The sequence below is a fragment of the Apium graveolens genome, chromosome 9, assembly GCF_009905375.1.
Source record: "Apium graveolens cultivar Ventura chromosome 9, ASM990537v1, whole genome shotgun sequence".
Classification (NCBI taxonomy): domain Eukaryota; kingdom Viridiplantae; phylum Streptophyta; class Magnoliopsida; order Apiales; family Apiaceae; genus Apium; species Apium graveolens.
Genome location: NC_133655.1, coordinates 135,399,102 through 135,410,957, shown reverse-complemented (window position 1 = coordinate 135,410,957; position 11,856 = coordinate 135,399,102). Strand labels below are relative to the sequence as shown.

At 34.2% G+C, this 11,856-nt stretch overlaps 1 pseudogene; it reads left to right on the top strand.

Moving 5' to 3' along the window:
• The first annotated feature begins 4,661 nt into the window (after nucleotides 1-4,661).
• LOC141683103 (G-type lectin S-receptor-like serine/threonine-protein kinase At4g27290) lies at nucleotides 4,662-10,430 on the top strand (annotated as a pseudogene).
• The last annotated feature ends 1,426 nt before the right edge of the window (nucleotides 10,431-11,856 follow it).

The following is an 11,856-nucleotide window of genomic DNA, read 5'->3' as shown; positions in this document are numbered from 1 at the left end:
GATTCCTCTTGAATCTGACATTGGAGAATGTTTTGACAATCAGGGCCATTGACTCATCTTCCAATTGCTCCAGCTCTTCCAAGGAGTAAAAATCATCACTGGATTGATTTGTAGTAGGAGGATCAAATTCTGCTACTATCACATTTTCTTCAGCCTTGGAAGACTGTACCATTCTCTTTGACTGTTGAGATTGTTGTTGTTGTTGTTGTTGTTGTTGTTGTTGTTGTTGTTCAGCTACTAGAGCAGTAGACGTGCTGACCACTCTACCTTTCCCGTAGACTTCCTTCTGCTGAATCTGCTGCAACTCATAGGTTTTTAACAACCATAGAGCATTTCCAAAGAAATCTCACTCAGATCTCTCGCTTCTCTTATGGCAGTGATTTTGTGTTCAAGATGAGTTGACAGTGTTAAAAGGAACTTTTTGTTGACCTCCCCGATTGAATAGTATTTTCCATTTATGTTCAGGTTGTTGATCAAAGCATTGTACCTCTCGAACACTTTAGTAATTCCTTCTCCTGGTTTGGATTTAAAATGTTCATATTCAGAGGTTAGGATCTCTAACTTGTTCTCCCTAACTTCCTCTATGCCTTCATTAATCACCTCAATAGTTTCCCATATGTGTTTGGAATTTTTACAGTTCATCACATGTCTGTTCATCAAGGAATCAAGGGAATCAACTAAAATTAATTGAAGGCTGGCATCCAAGGAGGCTTCTTCCTTTTCAGCAGGAGTAAAATCTTCAGGCTTTTTTACATAGGTTCTAGCTTTGGTAATTACAACATCATTTTCTATAACCTCTGGTTCAATAACCATCGAAATTTTTGGACCCTTCTTTAACACATCCAGATATTTGGGATTTGCAACTTGTAAGAACAAGAGCATCTTCTTCTTCCACATAATATAATTTTCTTTATCGAACAATGGAATTTTAACGGTTCCAAGTTTTTGTGAAGTCGTTATGAATTTTTGAATAAATAAAAATTCAAGGAGTGGAAGAATCACAAAAGTCTAGGATCTTGATTTGTTCGTTAATCAGAAGGCTCTGATACCAATTGTTAGGTCCCAATAAGTTTGTAGAAGGGGGGGGGTTGAATACAAACTATACCGTTTAATTGAATTTAATGCGGAATAAAAAAGTGAAACAAAATTCAAGTTAAATAAAACTATTATTAAACTTGAAAGGTGTTACAACAACGGTATCGATTACAAGGGATTAATCTCAAATAAATTATCACAAATCTAGAATAAATTAGACATGAACTTTTTCTATTTTTGCAATAAAAAGATCAAATGCTAAAAAGTAATTTGAGATTAAGTTCTAGGGATTTTGATCCGCTAGATAGTTACACAAGAACAAGCGAATGATTTCTAGTGGTTTAGATTTAACTATAAATGCTATAAATTAATGTTCTTGAATTTAATAGTTGAAGATGAAAAGTTTCTGCTGCTCTGTTATGTCTGTTCTTGAGTAGTTGAGTGTATTCAATATATGTTCTCTGTTGTCTTGAATGTCTGTTGCTCGATTTAAACCAATCAACAGAATTGATTTGAACTACCAAGACAATTTGCATGACATCTGTTGTACTAGCATGACAATCGGTGAGACAACTGAATGAACTAGCAAGACTATCAAATTTGAACTGGCAAGACAATTCTCCTCCCTGCTAGAACTTTCGGTGAGACAATCAGAAATGACCTGGCATGACAATCGGTATGACAATCTGGATTGTCATGCCAGTTCAAGTTTAATTGTCTTATTGAATTAAAACTGATTTTAATTCAAATACACTTCTGAAAATCAATAATATTAATTCGAAATTAATTAATTAATTAATTCAATTAATCAATAAATTAATCTTTGCAGATATAATTTATTTTTTTAATTAAATTATATGATTTAATTAATTAATAGAGAATTAATACTACTCTTGAACTACAAGTATTCTTCTGAAAATCTTCTGAAAATTATGAATCAATTCCACCACTTCAATGTTGACACTCGATGTACTGTCTGGTTCATGAGTGACTAACTTCTGTGATGTTTTTTCATATCTTGACTTTAATAACTTGATTTTCTTCAGATTAAATCCCTGTAATTGTTTGATACACTGACAAGATCTCTGACACTTGATTAAATCCACAATCTTGATTTATGTCACTGAGGCTTGATTAATTTCTTTAACTTCTTCCAGTGAATTATTTCCTCAAGTCTGTAGATGAACAATGTTTCTTAATCATTTGACAGATGTTACTTTGAGAGATCTCTTTGACGATAGAACCACTATTTACTTGTTACATTCTTATTTGAGTTGAGTTAAATCCTGGAATAAACAAATAGGCTATGACATATGCCTTTCAATTGTCGTGTAATCAAAATCAATTAACTTGTTGCATGGAGTTTTTTAATTGCCGAGTGTTACTTTTAATTGCATTCTAGGTTTAATCTTGTTGTAGAAATCAATCGAGTTTGCATGTATTTGCATTGAGTTGCATAATATTGCAAATAAAATATTAAAAAATGTATTTTTATAATTGTATTAAAAATGGATAATATTGTTACAAAATTATTTATAAACAGAATATTTTTCAAGAAAGTCCAAGAAAATATCATTCAATGATCGTGCCTTCAAAAAGGATCACTCACTCGTGATCAGTATTCTAAAAATCGGCTGATTAACGGATTAATCGGTCGATTAATCGGAGTTCGGACGGATCCCATCTCGATTAATTGTTAATCGGGTCAAAGTACGTTTTTTTAAAAACCGGTCAAAAGTCGGGCAGTTCAGGAAAAATCAGTCGAATCTGGTCAAAAATCGGCCGAATCGGTCAAAGTTTAAAAATAATAATTAAAAAATTTAAAGAAAAATTATAGTTTTTTGATATAATAATTAATATTTAATATTAATAATAATATATTAATATATTGACTCAGTCATAGTCATAAATTCTTATATCCCTAAATCATCTACACAAAACCCTGTTTGAATTACACTCAAATCTCAACACTCAACTCGCGTTCTCAACCGATTCACAATCTTGAGTTATTCTAAATTTATTCAACAATGATTACATCTTTCATACTTATATTATTTTATCCTACCCTCACTCGATTTATTTTAAATCTTAAAGTTTAAACTAGTAAGTAGTAATTTTCTAACTATGAAAATCTTGAATTAATAATATGTAGTTTTATTTTTTAAAAATATTATGAAAGGTCATTTTAAATAATATTATTTATTATTATTTATTAAATAAATTATTCCGATTAATACTCCCATTAATCAATCCAATTAATCACCGATTATCCGATTAATCACTAAAAAATCCCTCCACGTAATATCCCGATTTCTGCATTTTAGAACACCGCTCGTCGTACAATTATCAAACACCAAACCGTTGGGGGGGACTAATTTGTGCCACAAAGGATAAAAGAGGGGCGCTCTGCCTTAACCAAAAATTTATTATGACATATTAATTTGTTGGTTATGTAAGTCCAATTATTCAAAAAATAAACTTAAAATATTACATGGAATGTGCAGCTCAATATCAAACGAATAACAAAAAAATTCTAAAATGAGTCGAGAACATTTATACTCACCTTATAAAACGGTTCTAGTATCGGGGTATTACTTTTCTTTTGATGTTGTCTTTTGGTGTTCATCTTTAAAATTTTCTCTCCGTCAGCATCTTTCTAGCATGACTTTTCTTTTTCTTTTGATGTTGATACTGAATGTATCTTTGTGGAATAATCATTTGAATAGAGTTGCACGAAGGCGTGAGAAAAGTGAGAACTAGGCACATGACATTGACTAGCTAGTGCAAGTACCAGCTCCGAGTATGAACGATGGCTCATACAGCAGCTTCACGTCAGATGTCATTACCATGAACCAGTCAAATTGGAAATTGGTTATGCTCTAGTCTAGTTATTGATTGCCACACATCTCACATAGAGTTGGACAAGGAGGCTAAGTTCGATGGTTTATGTGTATATAGGCCCATATTCAAATGGATAAAGTGTTCAAAAATGTTAGTTTTTCTCTCACGATACCGGCGAGGTAAGTCTTGTCGGAACTATGTCAATGTGTCCAATTCGACGGAGAAAGGGAATAAAAAAATGTTTAGCAGCACAGATATGTTTTGTGATAATTTTATGATTTTGTAATACAAATGATAGTTGGTATCACAGTTGGCAGTGTTATAAAAATTTGACCGGGAAAACATGGAAAATGCTTTTTCTTGCTTTGATGTACAGGAAAGACTTTGAAATTTATACCAGTGATTAATAAATATTTATCATTTATATATATATATATATATTTTATCCGAGCTGAGTTACAAAATTCAAGTCAGAGTCCGAGCTGATTTTGAACTAAATGAGCCGAGTCTGAGTCAAACATACCAAAAACTCGACTCGGCTCGTTTACCTATCCGAGCTCATTTTTTTATATTCACGATCGGCTCGTTTAAGCAAACGAATCGAACCGAATTCACTTAAACTAGCCGATCCCGAGTTTTGTTAACGAACGACTCTGTTTATTTGCAAATATTACAAGAAAGACTTCGATGGAGATGCTCATAGAAGATTGCACTGTTGGAGTACAAATATTATTCTCATTACTTAAATTTTACGTTGGTCTAGCGGGTTATCAATTTGTCCTTGCTTGTAGAATTTAGCCCAAACTCCAATATTTAAGTTTGAATCATAGAAAAAATGTCTCTAAACGGAAAGTGTCCCCTAGGAGATGTGCATGTAACATTTCATATACGATTCTCTCTCATAATTTAAGAAACTTATGGAAGGCTGCAGTTCTGTAACCGTTTTGATTACATTGTTATTCTGAATTTTCTTGTTTTCTGTTTCAAAAAACTCCGTAGTAGCTGCAGCAGGAGACATTATAAGAGCCAACCAGATAATTAGAGATGGAAGCACCATTGTTTCATCTGGTGGTCATTTCGAGCTTGGCTTCATTAATATTGGAACTTACAAAAATCGATACGTGGGTATATGGTACAAGAAGAAACCAGAAAAGACAGTTGTATGGATTGCTAATAGAGAAGCTCCTCTTAATTCTACATCAGGTCTTTTGAAACTTGAAGGCAATGGAAATCTTGTTATTCTCACTGGATCGAATAATATAGTTTGGTCATCAAACTCGTCGATGGCTGTTAACCATTCTGTAGGGCAGCTGTTGGATTCAGGGAATCTTGTAATTAGGGATGAAGATGAGAGTGATCCTGATAATTACCTGTGGCAAAGTTTTGATTATCCTGGAAATACTCTATTACCGGGTGCTAAGCTCGGGTGGAAGTTGGAAGCCGGGCTAGAAAGATATCTCAGTTCTTGGAAAAGTGCAGATGATCCATCTCCAGGTGAGTATACAAATCGCATTGATCACAATGGATATCCACAGCTCATGCTGAAGAATGGTTCTGCTATACATTGGCGTGGCGGGTCTTGGAATGGTATTTGGTTTTCTGGCACACTAGTGGACCTTAACCCGGTCTACACGTACGGTTTTGTTTCTAATGATAAGGAGTTGTACTTTCATTACGAAATTGTTAATAGTTGAGTTGATTCGAGATTTACATTGGATCCACTTGGTAATATGCAAAGATGGGTATGGAATGAAAAATTTCAAATTTGGCAAATTCTTCTTTCTTATCCAATTGATATTTGTGATCATTATGGGCTATGTGGAGCTTATGGGAGCTGTAACATTAACAATTCTCCTGTTTGCAAGTGCTTCGATGGATTTCAGCCAAAAGATAAAAAGAAATGGGATGCTGCCGATTGGTCTACTGGATGTGAGAGGAAGGTACAATTGAGCTGTGTAAATGGAGAGGAATTTGTGAAATTTTCGGGGTTAAAATTACCAGATACTCAGCGTTCTTGGTTTCATAACTATATGAGCCTTGATGATTGTAAGAGGAAGTGCTTGAAGAATTGCTCGTGTACAGCTTATTCAAATACAGATATTAGAGGCGGTGGACGTGGATGCTTGTTATGGTTTGATGAGCTTATTGATATTAGACATCAGAAAGAATATGGTCAAGATCTTTACATAAGAATGGCTGCATCTGAATTAGGTAAACTTAATTTGTCTTCATTACCTCCGAACTCAGTACGTTTTACACTGTTTATGGTAATTACTAATTAGTGAATTGATATACTTTCTAGCAAAATATGAAGCTAAAAATGGGAGATCAAAACTAAGGTTCTTAAGTATACCTATTATTTTGACCGTGACATTGATGTGCGTCTGCCTGTGGGTAATCAGGAACAAGAAGAAAAAGCGCACAGAAGGTATTTTGATGATTCACTGTATTCTTTTACAATTTTCAATGGTATGATTTATTTTTACTGTATGCGTTTGCAAGTCGAAATTGCAGGGTTAACAAGGCAGTATATTGAAAATGATGGGGCCACTGGGAAGGGTGATGAGGATTTAGAGTTGCCATTGTTTGACCTCACAACCTTAGATACCGCAACGAATGGCTTCTCAAGAAACTCTTTTCTTGGAGAAGGTGGCTTTGGACCTGTCTATAAGGTAAGCGTCATGGCTGCAATGACGTGGGTCGAAAGATTATTATTTACACACATGAAATAGAAAATTAAATTTTGTATGAGTTGAACATTTATGTTCAATATTGTAACCTCATACGTGTTTCCCTAAACACATATGATCAATGGTCTTGCTTCTTGATTAGATTGATTGACAACAGATCACATGTCATTTGATCCTTTTGCAGAATATGACACTCTCACACATTAATGTATTTAGGGTATGCTCGACGAGGGAAAAGAAATAGCTGTAAAGAGACTTTCAAAAGATTCGAGGCAAGGGTTGAAAGAGTTTAAAAATGAAGTTTTATGTATTGCTAAACTTCAGCACCGAAACCTTGTGAAGCTTCTTGGCTGCTGTATGCAGGAAGGAGAAAGAATGTTGGTGTATGAATACATGCCCAATAAAAGCCTGGACTCCTTCATCTTTGGTATGCTCGCCTCTGTAGTAATGTTGTCTGATTTTTTAGATAATATATTTTACTACTAGTAGGCAGTAGCATATTTCTTAATTTGCTTCTCACAATCTGACCTTTTCAACAGATAAAAAACAAAGCGACTTGCTTGACTGGCCTACGCGGTATAACATCATAAAAGGCATCGCAAGGGGACTTCTTTATCTTCATCAGGATTCTAGATTGCGGATCATCCATAGGGATCTCAAAGCCAGCAATGTTTTGCTTGATCTTCAGATGAACCCAAAAATTTCGGATTTTGGCACAGCAAGGATCTGCGGAGAAACTGAAACCGGTGCCAGTACAACTAGAGTGGTTGGAACATAGTAAGATTTTCTACCATTCTAAAAAATAATGCTTGCATTAGAAAAAAGTCTGATGCATTATTTATTCTTGTTGCAGTGGTTACATGTCCCCCGAGTATGCAATGGATGGCATATTCTCATTAAAATCTGATGTCTACAGCTTTGGGGTACTGCTGTTAGAGATAGTGACTGGGAAGAGAAACAAAAATTTTACTCATCTGAATCACAACCATGATCTTCTCGGACATGTAAGTTGATAGGTCATTGAATAATAAAATGGCTTAAATCTCAAAGTAGTCACTGAAGTGATGAAGTGAGGGTGACATATCAAAAATACCCTTCTAGTTATCGGGGTCTCGATGACACCACTCTAGTTGAGAGTAATGCTTCCCCGTTAGTCAAGGACGTTGACTTGACGGGAGACGTTACTTACTTAACGGCAAATCCATATGACACCTACATGGCAACAGCTGTTAAGTTATGTGGCTTCCAAATAAGCAAAACTACGTTTATAACAAAAAAACAATAAAAATAAACAGTCATAATCGATTAAAAACAAATTTGAGAGAGAAGAGTGTAATTGGAAAATTGGGGGAAAAACCCTAAGTGAAGAACTCGTTTGAGAGAGTGCAATTGAGGGGCGAATTGGAAGAATATTGTGGGGGGGGGGCGTGCGAATACTGTCACTTGAAGATCTAATACTGCAATCGAAGGTATGTTCGATTCCCGTAATTGACGAATCCTAGATGTATTGACTTGTATGAATCTGTAAGTATGTTGATATGTGCACATATATACATTTATATGTTATTTTTTATTTTTTTTCAGCATGTCTACTACTCTGTATCTTCACCACCATGGTGATTTTACCTCTCCTCCTACTATTACTTATGTTGGGGGTAAAATCGAGGTCATTACAGAGTTTGATAGTGATTTGATGTCCTTTCGTGACCTAGAAGATTTTGCCCAAAAATATGATTATGATGTGAATTCTCTTGTTTATTTTAAGTGTGATGGGTTTAGTTTTAGTGAAGGTATCAGGGTAATATATGATGATGGTTCTGTGAGGGATTTAGTTGATTTGTCTAAGCCATATGGTAGGATTGATTTATATGTAGATCATTTTAACTTTGATGACCTAATTGATGTTCCGCAAACCCCTAAACAATGTAAAATTAAAACTGAGCCCGAGGAGAACAATGTGAGTAGAATGATGGAAGAAGAAATAGTTGGGGATAATAGTGATAATAGTGATAATGGGGATGATACAGATAATTCTTATGACCCTGAGTACAGACTTGCTAATGATAGTGAGGAATCAGATGGTGATGATAGTGTATGCCCTGATAATGTATGTGACAGTGATGATGAGTTGCATACCATTAGGCAAAATGCTAAGAAATTTAAAGATAAAATGTATAATGCAGAAGATCCAATTAACCTAGGGGAATGAATTTTAAGTAGTGTTGCTTTTGAAAGTTTTATTTAAGCCAATTCTATTAAGTCTCTCTTGAACTTGTTATTGTTAAGACTGTTGCAACTTTTGTTTAAGTATTTGGTATCTCTTAAGACTGGTGTAACTTGTGTTTGTAAGACTTATTTATGATGAATGGTTTCTATTTTGTAATTTGGTATCTGTAATATTATTTTTCAATTATTATCATGATGAAAATGACTATCTAATTTGTCCCAAATTATACCAAAAGGTGGTCCATATGACCTGTTCATTGATTACAACCATTACAAATGCATTCAACCATACAATCTATTCAAACCATTACATTCACTACTCCTAACTACCATTACACATGCATCTTTACTGCCATCATAAACCAACTACTTCATATTCATTACAAATGCAACCACCATCACAGCAAATAGCACACAGATCTTGAGTTGTTTTTTCATCTTTTTCTTCTCATCCTCTAACTGACTTCTTGCATCAATCAACACCTTTCTTTCCTCCTTCAAAATCTTCCTTTTTTCAACACTTTCCTCTAAGTCTTCTTGAACAAGTTTTAACTTCTCCTCCAAATAAATTCTCCGGTGGTTCAAGTGAGTTATCACTTCCATTGATCTAGGGCAGAATTCTTCCTCAAACCATTGAAAAAAATGGAAGCCTTCACCTTCCTACGATTAACAAATTTTAAACATTATTTACAACAATAAAAAAACATAAAAAAAAATCAAAATATTACCTTTGGTATGGCACAAGTATAGAAACGCCTTCCCGGATTTTTTAAAGTCCATGAAACACATGTTCTAGCTCGTCTCCCACAAAAACACATTTTGTATTCTTCCTTCTTCACCGACTGCACAGAGGAGGAACTATCCGCACTTCTACCCATGGGGCTTTGATACTTAGACATATGAGTAGCAACTATACTGAAGGAATTGGGGAGAAAACCAGGAATTTTGATTTGTGTTCATTCAACTCTAAGAACCCTAGTTTATATATGTATAATCACTATGACATAACCGTTGCTATTTAGCCACGTCAACAGACTTTACCATTACATTCATGCTGTCCAAACCATCTCTGCCACGTCCACTCTTCCGTCAAGTCAACGTCCTTGACTAACGGGGAAGTGATTACTCTCAACTAGAGTGGTGTCATCGAGACCCCGATAACTAGAAGGGTATTTTTGATATGTCACCCTCACTGACTACTTTGAGATTTAAGCCATAATAAAATTACTCGTTATTAAGTATGTTTACTGACTAAACTAGTCACCCAATTGTTTAGGCATGGATAATCTACATAGATGGTAATGTGTGGGACCTAGTAGAGGAGCCTATTAAAAATTCAAGGCATCAACATCAATTTGAAATGTCTCGAGCAATCCAAATAGGGTTGTTATGCGTGCAACAATATCCAACAGATAGGCCAACCATGGAAACTGTGGTACTAATGCTAACTAGTGAAATTCCCCTGCCTCAACCTAAAGAACCTGGATTTTTCTTTGAGAGGAAGCTGCAGGAAGGAGACTCTTCAACAGCTTCATCCAACTATTATAGTGTTACAACTATAGCTCCTAGATAAACGTATCATTGTGTGTTTTTAATCGTATCAAAACTGTAATAGCAACTTGTAACATTATAATGTCCAAATGGATTAATCTTTACTTTTACAATATTTATAAATAAAAATTGTGCATCGATACTTTAAACTTTAAAGAGTTTTACCCCCACAATTTTCTCTTAATCATCCATTTGCAAATATAACAAAGTTCATTGATAAACTTATAACAAACAGATGCAGAATTCATCACAGGAACGTGCATGTTTAATTGATACAGACGTGTCGTTCTTTTTCAGCAAACATATACTCTACACACCAAACTTTCCGGCTCACATGAAAGAACTAGAGTGCTCAGTGCTGATTGTACTCATCCGTAACATCTTCTTTGATTTTCTGTACAAGTTCCAATGCATATCCAAATGAATTCTCGCAAAGTTTTCATGCTGTTGTTAGAGCTGCTAGGTTCACAAATGAATTTTCATAGTATCGCTATGGCAGGATGGGAGGATTTTGTGCGTGCATTGACAAGACAAAAAATGCGCATCTTCTCCACAAGAAAGCTGTGAGAAGTTGGAGGGGAGCACATTTGCCCAGGTGCGGAGGAACTCAACCAATTGACCAAGCGCTCGAATCTCGGAGAGATCAAAGAAAAACGAACCGTTTAATAATTTTATCAACATCTATAATTCTATATAGATTAGAACATCTACCTCGTCAGACTGATTCTGCCTGCATGTAACACGGGGTGTTCATGAAGTAATTCTCTTTGCCAAACATGAGGTATACAGGGTTAAAGCATACTGGTCGCAGAAAATTTAAGTTGTTCAAGTCCGATGAAATTGGGTTTATAATGCCAATTCGAACCTAAACTGAAAAATTGAACCGGACCAGATAATTTTGATTCATTTTTATTTGAATTTTTTCCAAAATTCCAGTTATTACGGTTTGATCAAAATAAAATCGATTTGGTTTGGTTTCCAGAATATTGGTTCGGTTAAAACCGAATTAGCCGAATTATTTATATATACACATATATATATATTATATTTTATATAAAATATATTTAATATAAATCTATACAATTATATACACTATAACAACCATAATCTATCTATCTATCTATACTATTGTATTTAAAACGAAATAATGAAAGTTTGGTTGGTAGTTGGTCTGGTCACCGTAATTATAATAATATTTAAAATAAAACACTCTCATAAAAAGATAAATATTCAATTATAATTGATATTAAAGTCAAATTCTTCTACCAGTTTAAATTCTAATTGAGTTTTATATACAGTCAATTCTATTTCTAATTGTAATTGATATTAAAGTCAACTTCCTCTACCATTTTAAATTTTATTTCATATCAAATTCTATATCATTTTAATTGATATTAAAGTCAAATTCTAATTTATGTTGAGGTTTACATTATTCTAATTGATATTTCAGGTTAAAATAAATTTAAGCAAACCAGAAAGTAATTAGTTGAATTTGATTAATATGATGTGTCTC